This window comes from Chrysemys picta, chromosome 3 (assembly GCF_011386835.1).
Source record: "Chrysemys picta bellii isolate R12L10 chromosome 3, ASM1138683v2, whole genome shotgun sequence".
Classification (NCBI taxonomy): Eukaryota; Metazoa; Chordata; order Testudines; family Emydidae; genus Chrysemys; species Chrysemys picta.
In genome coordinates this window covers 146,719,500-146,739,822 of record NC_088793.1, presented here as the reverse complement: position 1 = coordinate 146,739,822, position 20,323 = coordinate 146,719,500, and the positions used below count along the sequence as shown (strand labels likewise).

At 44.7% G+C, this 20,323-nt stretch overlaps 1 protein-coding gene across 12 annotated transcripts in view; it reads right to left on the bottom strand.

The window, feature by feature from the left end:
* The window catches only part of TJAP1 (tight junction associated protein 1), a 48,599-nt gene that overhangs the window by 20,035 nt on the left and 8,241 nt on the right, over positions 1-20,323 (bottom strand). The window contains exon 1 of one of the 12 annotated variants that reach the window (XM_024111024.3): positions 2,377-2,398. The exons of the other annotated variants lie outside the window; for them this stretch is intronic. The gene's annotated coding sequence lies outside the window, so the exon portion shown is untranslated. Of the gene's footprint in view, positions 1-2,376; positions 2,399-20,323 lie in introns of those variants that run through there. 12 annotated transcript variants of the gene reach the window in all.

Genomic DNA, 20,323 nt, shown 5'->3' with positions numbered 1-20,323 from the left:
TTGCAGTACACTCTAAAGCCCAGCAAATTCAGAAGGGGCAGGTAAGAGGGAGGACTGGGAAAGAGTTCCAGAGTCAAGGGGTACACTCCCAGGAAATGTTCCCTGCTCGTAGTTCTCCCTCTCTCACACCAAGGGGGCTCCAGCATCTATGTTGATCACAATCCAGTTTTCTCTTGAGACAACGCTTCACTAGAGAAGCATTCCTGGGGCAGCCAGACTCCAATGGACTAGGGTACCCCGCAAAGCCCAGAACTCAAGATACACCAATGAAAGCTACCACTGCTGCTCTGTCCCATGCATTAAGGCCTTGGCTACACTTGGGACTTCACAGCGCTGTGAGTATGTACTCCACCTCTCGGAGGGGAGTAGCTTGCAGCACTGCGAGCGAGCAGTGCTGCAGGCACTGATTACACTGGCGCTTTACAGCGCTGCGCTTGGGGGGGGGCATTTTCACACCCCTGAGCGCAGCAAGTTGCAGCGCTGTACAGCGCCAGTGTAGCCAAGGCCTTAGTTACTACTGTTAATCCAGCAGTTTCACTCTGTTTTGGACTGAATCTTTTATTCAAGTCCAATGAGATGTGACTGATCTGGTTACATACCAACTCTGGTGTGCAACAGTTTCACTCTACTAAGATCATAGAAAATGAACTCTTTCCCATCTGCAAGAGAGCCAGAAGGTCCTTTCCCCCTGCCTTGCAGGTATATCATCAGTTGTGGCCTCTAGCGGCCTCAAGTAGTGGGACTGAGAGTCTGTGTAGATGCTGATACTCAAGACAATGGAGCAACCAGACAAGCTGCTAGAATTTCATCAAGAGATCCTGACCAGGAGACTATATTAGCCGATCTGAGGCTAAAACAATCACCACAGACTGTTCCCCAACAGTCCAGCCATAGCAAGAGAGGGCTGCAGGGTATTAATTACAGGAAGTTTTAACATCCAAAGAGGAAGGCTCTCTTTGGAAGCTGGCTAATCGCTTCAGTCAACCAGAGAATCCCAGCTAGAATTAGGTTCAAGATTCATTCTGCTACTAAGTAGCTTGTAGCTTTGCGCTATAGTAAAGGTTAGTTGCTCTCAGCACAGAAACATGCATCCCTACTATGCTGTCTTTGTGTATCCTAATGCTCACAACACAGGTTGGACTAACAATGTTACACTGTCTGTCTCCCCAGAATCAGGATGGAATTCCATGGATTTTCACTCATTCCTTGCTCTTTCATATCAGTAAATCTTGATAGCTAGGTAGACAACATTGCTCCAAGCATGTGATAGGTCACACAAGAGGGATCAAAACAAAGGGATCAGACTGGCCATTAAGCAATGAGTGCTACTTAACAGTTAACATTTTTCAAAGTTAATGAGATCAACAGAGCCCTCTGATTGAAAGCTTTTGTTGTTGTTGAGTATAAGAAGGATCAGGAACATGAATAGGCTGCCCAGCTAATGTTTTCCCAGAAGAGCCCCTTGTAAAGTTACCAGAATCACACCTCCCTCACAATTCCCCTCATCCCCTCCCACTCAAAACAGATCACAGGTTTTCTTTTTATTTATTACGTTTTAACAAGTTTACAAACCCTTGCCTTGTAAATATAAGAAACAAAACCATCATTACAACAGTTGCATTTGTTTAAAGAAACATGATAGGAATATAGTCATCAGATCTTTCTATTTACCAGGGTGTTACCATATTACAAAGTGAGCATCATTAGTATTACCCTCCAATAATATGCTGTTTCTAGATCACAGGGTTTCTAATTCAGCTGTATTCCATTCACCAGGAACATATCCTATTACTTACTGCATTGATTGATCATCATCAATTTGTACAGTGCCTTATATCCCAAACCCTTTTATAAACTTGAACTGATCAACAGTGCACACCCCCTACAACCATCCAACACTGACAGGCAGCCACCTCTGGAGTGGAATGCAACAGCTGATTAACAGCTGAACAGCAAAAGGTTAAGACAGGAAGCAAAGAACCCGATACCCAACCAAAATGTAGAGAGAATGTCAGTGGGGCAAGTTAAAATTTGGCCAGGATACCAAAACTAGCATTCCAACTCTCCCTCTCTTTTTTTAATAAAAGTACTGAAGAATCTTTAATGGTTAGACTCAGCATTAGCTCAAAGAGTGCCATCTACTGAATTATTTGCACCACTCCCTGCTGTACAAGGTTTTCACTGAAGATATCCCACCCATATACTGAACCAGCACAATCCTGCTTAGATTGGGCTGTGCTCTCTTCAGATCTCACAAAATGGTCTGGCTGCTGGCCAAGTAGTTCTCTGCTCGAGTTCCCAGTTTACATTCGTTTTCCCTCCCCTCACACATATGCCCGTTTTTTAATCCCCTCCCCCAAACAAATCTCCTCTTACCTGTGCTATCTTTAAAATGTCTTCTCTGCAGGCAGAGCTAAAGAATCATTGTTAGGCCTCATGCTGAAACAGCAACAGCAGCAAGGCAGGGACACTTAGCTGTTTTGGCGTAAGCCTCTTGAAGGAGACATTTCCCTTAGCGAATAGTTCACAGGGAGCAGATGAGCTGTCAGAGGTTCCAGAGGATAACAGCGATGGCCCTGACAGCATAAAGTGAGCGTTGATCTGAGGCCTAGTACTCTGGGCAAGTGCTGGCAAAACACAGGAGAGAAGTTAGGGAGCCATTGTTCTAAATTCTCTCTCAATGAGCAGTGAGGGAACAGCTGCAGCAAGCAAACTGTTTGGAGAGCGGTGTGGGAGCGTGGGTGAACATTTCTGAAAATTCAACAAGCAGGAATCCCCTTTCCCAGTGCTCTGCCAGCTCTTGTGCCGTGTGGGTGGGCATAGGAGGGGAAGAAGAGGGAGAAAGAAGAAATCAGTAAACCGCTTTCCTGGAGTATGGAATCCAAAATAAACTACTAAATCAGACAAACCAGGAACAGGTTAAGCTTTGCCTGGTCTTTCCTCAAGCAGCATAACATTCACTAAATCTTGTATAATCCACAGCAATCTAGATCAGCAGCCCCTCTATCTAGTGTCTCAGTCTTGCGCGCTCTGAGAAACCTATAGCCACTCACCCCATAACAATACAGAAGACCAAAAGGATCATTAAGATAACCCTCTAGTACATAAGTTATCACAACACTAAAGGATGCTCCATACTCCGGGTCTTTACATATTCACTGTAATACACTACCTCAACATCCCCATCCATGAACGCTCTGCAGCTACAGAGAAGGCACCACAGAACTAGTGTTCTGTGTAATACTAAAACACATCACCGGCAACACCAGGAGGGATAAGCTGGAGTGCCGATGAGAAGCGCAGTCGGGAAAGTAACTGAAATACTTCCCTGATGGATTGTATTTTCTAAATGGACAATTTACCTTACATTCCCAACTACCGAGGGATAATCTTCATTCATTGCTATATTTGCTTTCCACAACCAACTCTCTGTATAACTTTTAATGACTGATGTCCCCAAATACTTGGATGCTAATATCTAAACCGTATTGTTAAATCTATTCACCTTAATTTGGGTTACTGCTAATTATGCACTATATGTATCTTATGACTTTTAAAAACAAACTTTGTATTTGTGGATAATCTAAGCACTATCCCCAGATGTACAGACACTCGTTTCTTAATCTGTGTATCGTGTAATTTTTAACATTAGCTTTAATAAAAATTTTAAATCTGTTTTTATCACCTGGGGCTGCTAAAGGAGACTCTTCCCTCCCACATAAAAAAACAGCAGCTTGGAGCAATGCCCGCCCAAAGTGAACACTACCGATACCGTGGAAGCCTGAAGTCCAATGCTGATGCCGCCAAGTGCTAAGCACTGCATGGCCAAGGAAAAAGCAAATGCCAAGAAACAGAATTGCTCTTACAGCAGCCAGCTTCATTCCAGAGCTGTGGCACTCCAATGAGCCTGACTTTGGTCATTCACTGGCTAGATACAGTCCTCCGCTTCATAGAGAAACCTGGACACGGCCCAGTCTATTGCTGGTGGCTCTGGAGGGAATTTTGAAGCCTTGATCACACAGTGTAACACAACTTAGGTACACAAGTGGAAGAGTTACAGTTGCTGGGGGACCCATATTTGGCTAGTTCCTGATCTGTTTCTTTTTTAAATCTCAACCCTAATAATGCTGCATTCACTTTTGATGATTGATGTTTTAAGTGTTTTGTCTTTAACCACTGACTGACACGTGTTTTGCACTTCAGCAGCACGTCCTACCTGAGCACTTGAACATTAAAAGATTCATGTTCACCATTTCTACCCACCAGGAACTATCCCCATTTCACAGGTAGGGAAAGTGGGGCACCAAGAATGGAAGAGGCTTCCACAAAGTCACAAGGTGAGTCAATAGGAAAGCTGGGAATGGACTGCAAATATGGTTTCATCCAGTGCTTTTACCTCAAGAAAACCCCTCATTTCCATGAGGTTTGGCTTGGAAAAGGGAAGAGCCACAATTGTTTTGGAATTTACTTCAGGAAATTCATTTAAAATTCAGATGAAATGTTGCATCAGTGTAGGGTTTTTGGCAAATAATACACGTGTACATGCACACCTGTAACCAGAAAATACATAATCTATGCATCCGAAGAAGTGGGCTGTAGTCCACGAAAGCTTATGCTCTAATAAATTTGTTAATCTCTAAAGTGCCACAAGTACTCCTGTTCTTTTTACATAATCTAAGGTAAACGAGAGAGGGCAAGTGTGCATGGTATAAGCACATAACTGAGCTGCAGAGCAATGAGTCAGAAATGCCCAAACAAGCAAAAATAAAGCATCAACTCTGACCCCCCTAGCAGGAGAGAGATATTTATACCAAGTTTAGTTCTCTCTGCTTCTAGGCTTTCATCCCAGAAAGACTTCTTTTGTTTTAATTACCCTTTCACCAGCAGATGGTCAGAGACATGAGAGGCAGAGGATGGTACAGCCCTAGCTGTTCTGTGTAGATTTACAGTTATATCTGTATCTGAACAATTATGTGCATGTCCATGATAACAGCTGTAAAGTTTACATGGCAAGGTCCATTTCTGGCATGATGGGAATGTCTCTCCTTTTCTCCAGATTCCACGCTGGAGGAAAAAGCTCTCTCCAAAAGCAGGTGGGATAACTAAAATGCAGCCTCATCTTCCTTGAAAGAAAAACTCCAAACACCAATCAACTAGAAATCAGGATATTGCCTAGGCAATATGAAAATCATACTTTAAAAACATTTTTATATGGAAACTTTAGCCATCCTCTCTGCTAGCCATCCTAGAAAGCTTGTTAGACTGGGGCAATTCCATGGTCTGTACAGCACTGAGCACACAGTTGGCATACAACGTATCATAGCTAAAATCTAGACTTCTGGGCTACGTAAGGACAGTGAGATGGGTCTCCCTCCCAACCAGCCGGGACATCTCTTATGAAAACTCGGTTCATGTACAGCCAGCAATAGTTCTTGATGGGCTGAGTGGAGATGCTGCCCAGCCTTCCAATGGAGTGGAGCTGTTGGCCACTATCGCACCACTTGCACCCACACCTCTCTTCAGTCAGGAATGTTTCCCCCTTAACACTAGGGAAGTCTCTGTGAGGTCTCCACATCAGGGGGTGGCCAAGTGTTCCTCATAGACTTCTACAACGCAGTCCCTGGCCACTCCTTTCTGTGCTACTAGTGCAGTTCGTTGCATGCTGGGACCTAAAACCTCAATGCGCCACCTAGATCACAGCAGTCTGACCTACTGGGAGCAGTAGTTTCTACATGCCACACATTGAGACTGAGGAGAAAAGAGACTGCTTTCTAAAATATACTCTGGGCATAGCAGATTCGGAGCACAGGCCAAGGGCTGGAGCAGGCACAGAATTTTCCCCCTGCCTTGTAAATGGTAGAGCAGTAAGGTTACTGTAGCAGGGTGCAATCCTGGAGCACGTCCCCTGGCGGAGCAGCACTGCAGTCAACCTGCCTCAGTTTCCCTCCTGGGTTTTTCAGTGACTCTGCTTTCAGGCCAGTTCAGTTGCTGAAGCGACTTAGCCAGAGGGCAAAGTCACAGAAGTTCACACCTTCCAGGATAATCACAGTCCAAAAAGAACACGCCAATCTTCTGTCTCAGACCCGAGTCAAGCACACAACTGTCTTCAACCCTTCTCATCCTGGAGTCAACTTCCAGCACTCCTGGCTCTGGTTTGTCCCTTCTTCCTACCCTTAACAGCAGGGGTTGCTGCACCCCATCCAGGGTGGCAGTATAGGGGGAATCCACACCCACCCTTTACCCAGGACTCCTTAGCTCCGGAAACCCTAAATAATGGGGCTGTCTGCTCCCTGTAGCCACAAGCTGGCCTGGTTTCTCCTTCCCAGGGCCTTTTCCTTCCTGAGCTCAAACGTCTCCACCTTTGGGACAGGGTGGCCACAGCCTTCCTTCCTGGCACTGTGGCCAGCTTCCCCCAGCCCTTCAGCTTTTCCTTGGGATGAGGCTACACAGCCCTCCTTCCTAGGTCTATGCTGTAGTCGTCACTGACTCCCTAGCTCACCCTCACCAGGGATCAGGTTCTGCTCCAGGAAGTCTCCCTCCAATTCTCTCCAGAGTCTAGGCTCCCTCAAGTGAGCTCAGTGCAGTCGTTTACCTGCTAAGCATTCCTGTCATGTCTAGGCACTTGATCCCCATTCCCAAGCTGACTGCTGATTGTCCCCCTGAGCACCTATTCTTAACGTGGCCATGTCTTGAAACAGGGACTGACTGGCCCCAGGCCCCAGACCACTCTATTACAGTTACCTTTTTTGTTAAGGGCCATAGTGTAAAGCATTCACAGAACTAGCACTCCTCAGCCCTCACGTGACTAGTGGACAGGTGGATGCTGCTGTCTTGCTGAGATGCTGCAGAGGTCGTGTTGGTCAAACTTGCAGAGTAGCTTGTTTGCTTTCATTCCTTCTGCTTAGTATAGGCATCACGGGCAGGGCCCCAGGGATTCAACGATTCTGGGTTGCAGAATTTGCCGTGTGGGGAAGAAACCCAAGGCAATCCTACTGGCTACAGGAACACCAGCACTTAAGACAATTAACAGATTTTACTGCAATCTACTGCCATACTGGGCTCCCTGCTTTCCTATCCCTACCCCACAAGGGGGAGTCCTAGCTATTTATGAGAGCAGTTTGCCACCTGAGTCACAAGAAGGAGCTTCCCCAGGCAGTTAGGCTTTGGACCAGACCGCTGAACCCCAAACCCTGCAGATCAGCACCCCTTAACCCAGTGTGAAAGTTAGCCAGTTTTTAAATTCAGTTTCCAGGGTTATGTGATTCCTACAACATGTCTGAACAATGGCTGATGGGAAGGGAAAGGGATAGGGCCCTCTTACCTCCCCTCCCCCCCATTTAGTGTCATGTCCTTTTCACTCCCAGCCCCCTCCTAACACCACCCAGCAAGCAGGAGGAGGTGGGGGTGGGAACATAGTGACCCCAAATCCTAAAAGACCCCCTGGTTTTACAGTAACAATCTGTATCCCAAAGCAAACTACCAGTAAGCTGCAAAGCCTGGAAAATAAATGCACAGTGATTATTCCCTGTTAAAGGATGATAAATGGGGGAGTAAATACCCAGACATCTGATGGAAAAGTTGGGGACAACTTGTTTCAGAAGATGAAGGAAGTAAGGAGGAGGCCAGCCATTTTAGACTTGATTCGGACCAATAGAAAGGAATTGGTTGCCCCTCTGAAGACTGAAGACAAATTGGGCGAAAGTGATCACAATGAGAGATTTCACAATTCTAAGGAGAGGAAGGCGTGAGAGCAACAGAATAAGGACAATGGACTTCCAAAAAGCAGACTTTACTTACCTGTCCTTAGAGTTTGCTAAAGTCCCACGGGTAGAAAATCAAAGGGAAAAAAGCTGGCAGTTTCTCAAAGAGACAATATTAAAGGCATAACAGCAAACTATCCCAATATGAAGGAAGATAGAAAGAATAGTCAGAGGCCAAAATGGTTATATCAGGAATTCTTTAATGATCTGAAAATCATAAAGGAATCCTACAAAAAGTGGAAGCATGGACGAATTGCTAAGGACAAGTACAAAGGATTAGCACAAGCATGCAGGGACAAAATCAGAAAGGCTAAGGCACAAAATGAGTTACACCTAACAAAGGACATAAAAGACAGTAAGAAGAGGTTCTTTAAACACATTAGGAGAAAGAGAAAGATGAAGGAAAATGTAAATGCTCTACTCAGCAGGGCAGGAGAGCTCATAATTGATTATATCAAGAAGGCTGATATGTTTAATACCTGTTTTCCTTCAGTTTTCACCAAAATGGTTAAGTGTGACCAGACTCTTAAAAACAGGGCTTGATGAAATTCACCCTAGAGTACTTAAGGAACTAGCAGAAGCAATCTCAGAGCCGTTAGCAATTAACTTTGCAAACTCATGAGATCCCAGAGGACTGGAGAAGGGCGCAAAGAGTACTTACAGTAAAAAGGGGAACAAAGAGAAGCCAGGGAATTATAGACCAGTCAGCTTTCCATATATGGAAAGATACTGGAATAAATTAGTAAACAATCAATTTGTAAGCACCTAGAGGATAACAGGATAATAGCCATCAAAAAAGATTTTTTCAAGAACAAATCATGCCAAACCAATCTAATTTCCTTCTCTAACTGGCCTAGTGGATGTGGGGAAGCTTTAACTGAGGTGGTCCAGAGACATCTACACAGAACACATCACGGGACACCGCCAGTACCAGGTCAAGTAACCGAGACCGCCGACCAGGGAAATAACCCACTTCCTTCCCTGATGAACCGAGGGATGCACCTCACCCATGTACTTATTCTCTACACCAATATCGACTTGGACTCTTAATACATTTCATGGGTGGCGTACCCAAGCCCACCTATCCACTGACGCTTTAAAAACTCCCACACCCCAATCTGGATCTATGCTGGTTATGTGATATGTACGTACCTTGTTAACCTTGTAACCGATACTCGCAATCCCCCATAACCCAAGCCCGACCCCAGATGTACAGTACCTTCCCTCTTAACTTGTGTAAATTTGATTTCAAACATTAACTTTAATAAAAATTTTATATCTTGATTTTAGTGAGGCTTTTGACACAGTTCTACCTGACATTCTCATATGCAAACTAGGGAAATGTCACTGTCATACCAGAAAGCTGTATCTAGTGGGGTCCCACAGGGGTCTGTCCCAGGTCTGATACTATTCAATATCTTCATTAATGACCTGGATAATGGAGTGGAGAGTATGCTTATAAAATCTGTGGATGACACCAAGATGGGAAGGGTTTGGAAGCACTTTGGAAGACAGGATTAGAATTCAAAACAATCTTGACAAATTGGAGAATTGGACTGAAATCAACAAGATGAAATTCAATCAAGTACAAAGTACTACATTTAGGAAGAAAAAAAATCAAATACACAACTACAAAGTGGGGAAAAACTGGCTAGGCAGTAGCAGTGCTGAAAAGAATCTGGGGATTATAGTGGATCACAAATCGCGTATGAGCCAACAATGGCAAATATTCTGGGGTGTATTAACAGGAGAGTTGTATGTAAGACCCGGGAGGTAATTATCCGGCTCTACTCAGCACTGGTGAGGCCTCAGCTGGAGTACTGTATCCACTTTAAGAAAGATGTGACTTTAAATTGGAGAGAATCCAGAGGAGAGCTACAGAAATGATAAAATGTTTAGAAAACCTGACCTAGGGAAAGGTTAACAAAATGGGCATGTTTAATCTTGGAAAAAGATGACTGAGGGGAGACTGCGAACAGTCTTCAAATATGTTAAGGGCTGTTTTAAAGAGGATGGTTATTGACTGTTCTCCAGGTCACTGAAGGTAGGACATGTAGTAATGGGTCTGCAGTGAGGAAGATGTAGGTTAGATATCGGGAAAAACTTTAACTACAAGGATAGTTAAGCAAAGGAATAGACTTCCAAAGGAGGCTGTGGAATTCTCATCATTGGAGATTTTAACAACAGGTTAGAGAAGCACCTGTAAGGGACGGTCTAGGTTTACTTGGTCCTGTCTCAACACAGGAAGCTGGACTGGTTGTCCTCTCAAGGTCCCTTCCAGACCTACATGTCTATGATTCTACATAATTCAGCTGTAAAGTCATTTATTAACTTTTTTCCTAGTCTGATTCTGCCACAGAGTATTGAGTCTGGTGCAGATTTCAGCACTACTGAACCACAAATCCAGGAGTTTCTAAGGGTATGTCTACACAGCCCGCAAAAGCGAGCCTCCCAGCCTGGGTTGCCAGACTTGGGTTAACTGAGCACACGCTAGTGCTCTAAAAAGAGCTGTGTAGACCACCCTTTGAAGTTCCAGCTCTGTCTGTAGCTCAGACTCTGGAGCCCAACCCATTACCAAGGCTTCTTCTAGGATAAAAAAAAAACTTAACACCCCAGATTGCGGGATGCCACATGTAGGGTAGTGTAGAGTAGTGAGCACCTCATCACCTCATTTGAGTTTGCTCCTTTCATGTCAACGAATGCATCCCTGAACAGTGCTAGTGCTGTATTCTCATCTGGACACAACACGATGGCCAACACAAGTTGAACAGAAACAGGCACCAGCAGCACCTGATCTGAAGACTATGTCAAAGGGAAGCAAGAACCACACTATAAAAACCAGGCACCCCTAAAATTCTGTTGTTCCCCTCCCCACCACTGATCAAGGGTGGAGGCAGGGAGGGTCTTTTGCAGATGGCAGGTGGTAATCCTCAAATGCAGCAGCTATGACTTGTGAGATGGAATTTGGAAGTGACTGGCCTGGGTTATGATCACAGACTTTGGGCCTGCTGGGAATTCCCACAGGAAGTTTCATTATGTGCAGCATGCATTCCACAGAGGCCAGAAGGACAATTCGCTGTAGAGACTGGAGGTTCACTCAGGACACGTCAGAGGATGCAATGAAGAAAAGAAGTTCTGTGTTCTTTCCACAAGACTTGACCCAAGACTTTGCACCTCCACATTGGCCAGTTCAAATGAAATCAGATTGCTCTCTTGGGCCATGGCAGATGGATCTCCCTGGCCTTATGTCTGGGCTGGGGAGGGTTGTACATGACAAGGCTACAGAAAACAAGTGCCTTCTCCTGACAGCATGTTGAGCAGTGGAACAGCATATTATATATCTGTGTCCCCCGTCTATAGTCATCGAGTGACAGGGGCTGGTCTCTTCAGATATGTATGGAAGAGATTGGCAAGAGCAATTCAATCCAATGCTCATTTTAAATATTTAACTGTATGAAGACTGGATATGTCCCCAGTGGGAGACTCACAGGAGTGGAAGAAAAACACCAAAACGGCTCCACTGATCACAGACTCTGGAGCCTCTACGCCTCCATGCATGTGTTTCACATACAGATCGTACAGACTACAGCATGATGGCACTAGCCACCCAATCATCAACCGCTCGGGAAGAAGCGTGCAAGCCACAGGGAATGAACCAACCTTAATTGGCCTTCTTGGTGTAAGTTAAAACCTACCACACAGCCAATCCTTTTGGAGGGAGCAAGCATGAGTTATTTTGCTGCAGCTATTAAGGCAATGTTGCTGCTAGGACATGCCCCTGGAGTGACTCCGTTCTGCTCTGCTCTCCCGCTGCATTCCTCAGGTTGTTTAACATGGATTTGGCTCCTTCGTTTCCACAAGTAAGGAGAAGCCTGAACGCTGACTGCCATCTGCAAACGCAGCCCAGGCTCCACCCCCGCATGCCTGCGGGCCACCAGGTGTGGCCAGAAATGGCACAAGCTACACACCAAACACACCTTTGATGTGGAGCTGAAAGCATGTAGCCGCAGGGCACAAACAGCACGCCGCCTGCCGCCGTGCTGACTCGCTGCACAGGAATGTGGGCTACAACCACAGGCCAAGACAGACAAACAGGGTGCATTCCACACTAAACAGGGAATAAAAACAAGCAGCTGAGCCCACATGCCCTCTGCATGCCCACATGCCCTCCACACATGGGCCATGCCACCTCCAGAACCTCCACCATGGCCTCAATCCCAAACCCAATCAACCGACAGGGTGCCTGGAGCACCATATAGCTGCAAAGCCAGGGAAACAGCATAGGACAAGAGAGTTAATAAAGCAACCCACAGAGAAAGGGAAAGAGAATCTGTCTGGGCTGGGAAGTGACTGAATATCAGAGTTTGTAGAGTAGCAGGGAAGGGAGTTTCCCTGTTTTCCCTATAAATAAGTCAACGGGCAAACCTGTGAGTGAGTCTTGTTAACAGGAGCAGACAGAGCTGAACTCAAGTGCAAAGCCTGAAGCTGAATTCAGGTATGAAACAAGTCAGAAGGGTTGGGCCTTGGGCCTCCCATAAGAGACACCAATTTCCTTTTTCTAGGGTCCACTTTCACATACATCCTTCCCTGGAGATACAAAACCACTCCCATTCACTCTTACACACACACACACGCCCCAAGATCCTTTCACACATACTGCCAGCAGAAATTGATCTGATCTCAGTTCTACTCAACCCCTCCGTCTCTAGGGAGGCACATGGCCACTTGTACTAACGTGAGGAGAACTCAGTCAATACACACAAAGATCTCAGATGCCTGGTAACCTCTGTCTAACTGCAGCTCTGCAAACTTGACTACTGTCTTTATAAGTTTTTCATTGTGATGTTACTTTGTTACTGCTAAATATATATATTTTTACATAATTTTGAAAAATTCACTTTCAGAACTCTTCTTTTACAAACTTTTCATTCCCAGATATAGAAAGAAATTCTTTTTTAGCTCTATTTGGGACTCCAGTTATCAAATTAAAATAATTTTGTTCTTGGGGAAAAAGAAGAAAAAAAAAACCACACCTCTGCCTAAGGTAATCCCTTCTCACAGAACCCCACCTTGCTGGATAGAGTTACAAACAAGCCCTGGTTCTCTAGCCAGAGAACAGCTGCTCTTGCCCCTCAACTGAATCCCTGCTCCCGTAAAACACCAAGAGGACACGAGTGGCCAGCATCCCCAAGCAGCTCAGGTTTAGCTGACTCTCACATACTCTACCTTTCTGTTTCTTTTCTTTAAACTCAAACAAGAATCACCAGCCCACTTTGTCTATCAAAGCACTCAAGCCCAGCGCCATGGGCAGCTATGGAGCTTAGTAGTCAGTGCTCTCACTACCAGACTGGAGACCTGGGTTGGAATCTCAGCTCTGTCTCATGCCAAGGGCTCAGCATTTAACAGAGACAGGAAACATCCTTCAGTACCAGCATTGTGGTGAGCGTATGGTTCATGTGACACTCACCCATGGGCTCCAAATGGAATCTTAGCCAGTGGTCATTAGCATTAGTGGTCAGAGATGCAGCAGAAGATATATTCCCTTCTGCTCCTCAGCTACCAAAGGGCAGGGTAAAGGGGGGCCAAGGAGAAGAGAAGTACCACTTCCAGCTAGGAGTCTGGTGGCACCTTAAAGACTAACAGATTTATTTGGGCATAAGCTTTCGTGAGTAAAAACCTCACTTTTTTTGTTGTTCGGATGTTGCATCCGAAGAAGTGAGGTTTTTACTCACGAAAGCTTATGCCCAAATAAATCTGTTAGTCTTTAAGGTGCCACCAGACTCCTTGTTGTTTTTGTAGATACAGACTAACACGGCTACCCCCTGATACTTGACACTTCCAGCTAGAACTGAGGCGGAACAGCATTGCAGCAATAGTACTGTATCCTGGCACTGGGTAGAGCGGTATCCCTCCCTAGTCCCAGGGAATTCACGGAAGAGCAGTAGAGATGATTATGTGGCTGAAGAGCTGTATTCACAAGGGAACATACCTGTAGAGTTTAGAAAGGGGGAGTGAGGACTACTACCTACAACCACTGGAAGGGTGCAAAGGAGTCTAGTGTGCCACCAGGGTTTAGCCAGGAGAAAGCAACTCTAGGGAGTCATGAAGGTCCACCAGGCTGTGGAACTAAGATTTCAAGGCCCTGGGGTGGCAACTCCCCAAACTGAGCCCACACACACAATGGAGGGACTAAGGGCCTGATTTACTAAAGGTATTTAGGCACATAAAGGTACAGATAGGCAACTCATGGGATTTACAGTAGTACCTAAATAGGTTAGACACCTAACTCCCATGGAATTTAGGCACCTCACCAAGTTAGGCACTTTTGTAAACCCCACTAGGCACCTAATACCTTGTAAACCTGGCTCTGAGAAGGCACAGGGAACAGAAGGAAGTGCTTCCCCAACTCCAACCACATGTGCACCCCACATATCCAGCTCAGGCTCTTTGGAGAGGAAGGAAGACCCTTTCTACCCCGACAATTTGCCAAGCGCCATCCCCACACAACCCATCCAAGTTCCCCCAAGTCTCAACAATGCAACATGCAATGGCTGCAGCTCTCCCAGCGTACAGATCTTCCTGCTTCCAGGAATAGGCGGTGTCTCCGCAGCTTCCCCTCCCCCAACCCACACATATACTTTGTATGTTTAACGCTGTCTCCTGGTACAGCCCTCATCCTGCCACTGGTGGGCGGGTAAGTGGGGGAAAGGGGCCCTTTATAATTGTAGTGTTGCAATCTGCCAGCCCGGCCAGGCGGCCTGTTCCCGCCTGCACTATATTAAATACCTTATAACTGATTACACCCCCATGGGGCATGATTAGCAGTCTCCAGAGAACAAAGTCTACTTTCAGAAGAATAAGAACAGACACGTACAGCTAACTTACTACACAGCTGGTGAGGGGAGCAAACAGTGAAAGCTTAACTCCACTGATTCCCCTATTACTCCTCTCCCTCCCTCCACGAGCTACAAACACTAGTCAGTGTGAGGTTTCCACTGCACTGGATTATTCTCTTCAGAGTTATACTGGAAGATTCAGGAGATACAGTCTCACACAAGCAACCTGCTGCCTATGGAACAGAGTCTGAATCCTAGGAACAAATAGCCTCAAGGCAAGTTTTTGCGTGTGCTAAGGTTAAACTTGTAGCTCTGGGTGACAGAGAAGATAAATCCTTTGCACTGATTTCCAGGGTGGGGGAGGGGTCGATTCCACCAACAGCAGCAGGCGAACCAAGAGAGCTAGAAATACGATCGTACAACCACACCCCTCTCTAGCCACGTTATGTATCTGGGGGAGGGGGCTCTGTATAAAGAATCTGATTTAGTCCTTTGAGTTAACAGCCATCCTGACCTAGAGTTAAAGATTCTGTGGCTTAGGGCCACTCTCCCACAGAGATGGATTTTAGGGATCCTGAAAGATGGTAACACCTACCTACCTACCACTTTTCATCTATAGAGCTCAAAGCACTTTAAAAAGGAGATCAGTATCACTACCCTCATTTTTACAGATGGGAAAACGAAGGTGCAAGAAGGTGAAATGACTTGCCCAAGGTCAGCCAGCAGGTCAGTGGCAGAGCCAGGAACAGAGCCCAGGTGACCCGAGTCCCAGTCCAGTTCTCTATCCACTAGACCACACTGTTTCCCCTGTTCTTGGGTGGCCATAACATAAACAGCCCCCAATATATTTGACACTAATTGGCCTCAGTCTCAGCAGAGATGCCAAGGATCAAGCCTCCAGACACTGGAGACTGAAGACCTTCATCTAAAGAAGCTAGGGAAATGGAGGGGAACCCTCAGTACTCTGGCAAGGACATGAAGAACCCTGCATCCCCAAAACCAATGTATCAGTGCAAACCTAAGGAAGCAAGATAGCATGAAGCTGTTTCTTTCTAGATCCCGATGCATCTAGGTGTTGCAGTACCTCACACTGCTCATCTGCAGGCCCCAAGCATGGCCAGGTCAGATAGGAAATGTCAATGAATGACACCTGAGTTTAAAAAAAACTAATTGAGGGGAAAACATTCCTATTCCAGAGAGAGGCATCTGTACAGTGGCTCAATAAAACAGACTGAGAGGCTGTCTGCAAAGTGATGGAATTAGAAAAACTATTTGCTTACTAGCTTCCAGAACCCATCTGTCTTGCTCTTGTCCATGACCCCTGCTTTGCCTGACGTGTGCAATGACACAGAGTGGCGTAGTTTGGAGGCACTGGTACATGGTTGTTATGTTTGAAGGATGCAAGAACCTTGCTGAAAAACATTCCACACGGATTCTCAAGCCAAACAACCCACAGAAGGATTTGCTCATGGAGCCACTAATCCAGCTACAACTAACACACTAATATCTGCGACATGTGCACAGTATGTCTGAACATAATGGCTGGTCTCATTTAGACTAAGATCTGAGTATTCTGTGTATTACGGTAACAACTAGAGACACCAACTAACACCACAGCTTCATTGTGCTAGTTGCTGTACAAACAGCGTGGAAACACATTTACAGTTATGAAACATCTCACTTTTAGGGACTGAAGGGGGAATGCACCATAAATAGTCCCCTCTCCCATGTGTTAGTCACTAGAAACATACTGAGGTGATTCACTACCACTCTTTCAATACCCAAGACAGCATGAAAGAAATAGAACCCAATTCTATTTAGGTTCTTATTGTGTCGATCACGGAGGCAACTTTAGCATTACAGTTTAATGCTTTCTGAAACCTGCAAGATAGTTGTGAAGCCCTGGGTGGCATCATATAACGTCCAGTTCAGCAGTCCCAGAGAAACTGTACCATGGCCAGGCTGCAAAAAAAAGCCCCTGAGAGTAGCCTTTATAGTCTCTCCGCTCCTTTGTGGCAGGAATGGCGGATCCGCATTCTGCCTAATAACACAATTGATTGGCTACATTTAGCAGCTAATCTTCCCACTATGCAGAGCAGCCATCAATCAGGTATTCCACCTTAGCTGGTGAGTAGCAAGCATGGTAGCACATAGCTACTCTGACAGCCTGAAACACCACCACTTCCCTTTCCCTGCCCGTAGGCCTATCCCGAGCCAACAGCAGGGTGGATTGATTTAAATCACCAAGTGGAAAGGCTTGAATTAAATCTATTTTAACCAACTTTTCCATTTGTACCTCAGTTATTTTCTAAAGAAAGGTGCATTCTCATTGATATAACCATTCAAAAACACTGATTTACAACTAAATAGAGCCGTCACACAAGATTTGGTACATCTTTTTGCTATCTTGGAGGGTACACTATAACTATATACATCTATTTAAGCAATTATATAGCTTCATGTTTTCAGGTTCTTATTAATTGTATATTTTTAGTATACTACAAAATGGTGAATATGTTGCTTATTTATTTACCAGATAATTACCTTTTAGCTCATAACCGGAATTTAATTAATTACACAAAACAGCATATCAAATTTATTTTTATTAAACAAAACAGCCTTAAAGTTTTGGATACATAAACTTCCAATCAAAACATGATTCACATTTACAACTAAATGATTTATTAAACAGAAAGATTAATTGTAGTAACTGAATTAAACTAATTATTTCAGGTCAGCCTAGGAAAACTTTTAAATATGCCTAAGTGAATGTGACTGGAGCTTACTTTCCTAAGTCTCTTGAAAATGAGAGTCTCCTAAGTTATTTAGATTGTCTTTCAACTTTTAAAACTAGTAGATCTCATCTCCTTCCTTCTTTCTATTCATAGACTGGAAGAGAAAGACAAGTTTTCCTGTTTTTTCAACTCCTAGTTGATTTCTCAACTTTGAATGAACTAGTGCAAATGAAAAAAAATATTCTTTCTGGGCCTGCAGAAAAGGCTACTGCTGTCAATAGCTGGTTTAGCACTTCAACAAACTCTGGTTGGTTGGTTGGTTCCAGGTGCTTAGCTAGTGACTTCCACCAGTTCTGTGGTATGACTTCCTTTAAATTGAAAACTGAACCAGTCAAAGCTCAGGTAGGGAGCAGCTGTAAAATAGGAGTATACATAGGTGCCGACTCTGTGGGTGCTCTGGGGCTGGAGTACCCACAGGGAAAAAATGGTGGGTGCTGAGCACCCACCGACAGCCCACCCCATCAGCTCCCCCCCTTCCCCCCAGTGTTTGCCGCCCCCTGGCAGGCCCTGCTGATCAGCGCCTCCCCCTCCTTCCCCATGCCTCCCGCCCACCGTGATCAGCTGTTTCACAGTGTGGAGGAGACTTTGGGAGAGAGGGGGAGGAGTGAGGGCATGGCACATTGGGGAACAGGGCATAATGTGGCGGGAAGGGGGTGGAATGGGGCCTTGAAGGAAGGGGTGGAGTGGGGGCAGGGCTTGTGGCAGAGCCAGGGGTCAAGCACCCCCTGGCACATTAGAAAGTCAGCGCCTGTGAGAGTATAAGACCACCCATCTGGGCTTAGTGGATGATCCTGATGAGATATATGATGGTGTCTCCTGAAGTCAGAGGTCAGGTTCCAAAGGCTGTGATGACTTTGCTAGTCTCTTGCACCCAGTAGCACAACTCCTGGGACCCACACAGGATCAAGTTCTTAATACAGTACATGATCTATTGTGCCATATTTATAAAGCTTAACCTCAAAAGTTAGACTTTTCCCCCAACTGTTTCTTTATATAGAAAAAACAGCTTTTAACTCAAAGTTTTTGATAGAGGGTCCATAGATGTTTTTTATTTCACTATTTTAAGAGATTAGAAGTTTAAGCCTTAACATATTTTGTATTCAATTCAGATTTCATTTTAAACAGGTTCATCTTTTTTTAATTATTTAAATAATACAATGAAAAAAAAAATCTGATTTAAATAAAACATCTGATTTGATTTTTTTAAATGCTGATTTTTATCCACCCTGGCTAACAGCCTTCCAGTTGAAGAGAAGCACTCCTGCACTCCACTCTCTGCACTACCAGCATTCATCACCAGGGCACCAGACCCTAATTTAGCCCAGCACGAGCCCTCTGAAAACTGCTAATCCCCGAGCACAGCTGTTTCTCAAATGTACTGGCATGAGCAAACCATAAACGATTTATGGCGCGTGGCAGGAAGATTCCTGGCTCCCTGCGTGGGCGGGGTTTTGGTAGAAGATCATGCTTGGGCTAATGTTTATATTGCGAGTTGTCAGTCTAGCAATAAATCATCTTCTGTACTACATGGTAATAGAGCTCTCCCCACCCAGCTGGCACCCTGACTACAGTGAATCCGATTAGAGCCATTTCAGACACACCTGGGAGGCTTTTTTACAGAAGCACCAACAAGTCAGGGAAAAATTGATACATCTACAAACAATCTATAAGAATTCCATAGTCCTGCAAGCTGGGTTTATTTTCAGGAATCAACCCTGCCTGGTGCAAAAGGCTTCCTCAAATTACATTCCCAACCTGCTGCAAGTGATCAGACCTAGTACGTACATAAACATCTCCTGCTAGTACAGTGCTTTACTAGTAATGAAGAGTTACAGTCAAGGAGACCCTTCTGAGCAAAACTAGTTTTCAGGAACTTACATAGCTGAACAGAGGACCCCTGGAAAGGTGAGTTATGAATATGAGGGCATAAAATATGTTTTTCATATATTAGTCACGCAGACACTTTCTGCTTGACAGAAAGCTCAAACAGTTTAAAGGGACATTGCCAATTTGAAAATCACACATATCTAATACTGTTGCTCAAAACCGCTCAGATTAAAAATATTTTAAAAAATAGGACAACAAGATTTAAAACCACAAACCAGCAGGGAGAATCTGGGGCAGCTGAAGCAGCTGCAACTACTTTTAGCCCATTTCATATTGACAGATTTCAAGTTGACAGCATCCCTTTCATTTTTTAAAGCTTCCCACTTGGCAGGAACACACAGTCCTTACTAAGGAATGGCAAGAGTGTTTCAAATACTCCTGTTTTAGGAGTATTTGAAAATGATACTGAGCATGTGCAGCAACACATGCCCAAGCTGCAGGTATGACCAGGAACCATGGAGCACCTACCAAGAGCTGCACATACTAAAACAACAATTAAAAAGTTTGTTGTCATAACTACTGGCCTAGTGGATGGGGGAGAGGGGGAAGCAATAGACATGATATATTTTGCTTTTAGTAAGGTTTTTGACACAGTCCCAGCATGACATTCCCATAAGCAAACTAGAAAAATGTGGTCTAGATGAAATTACTATAAGGTGGGTGCATAATTGAAAGACAATACTCTCAGTAATTATCAAAGGGTCACTGGCAAAGTGGGGGGGAATGCATCACCTGAGGTCCTGCAGGGTTTGTCTTGGATCTGGTACTATTCAATATTTTCATTAATGACTTGGATAATGCAATATAAAATATGCTTTACAAATTTGCAGATGACACCAAGACAAGAGGGCTGCAAACTCTTGGGAAGACAGGATTAGAATTCAAATGACCTGGACAAATTGAAGAACTGGACTGAAATCAACAAGCTGAAATTCAATAAAGATAAGTGAAAAGAACTATACTTAGGAAGGAAAAAATCAAATGCACCAATACAAAATTGGGAATAACTGGCTAGGCAGTAGTACTGCTGAGTTATATTGGATCA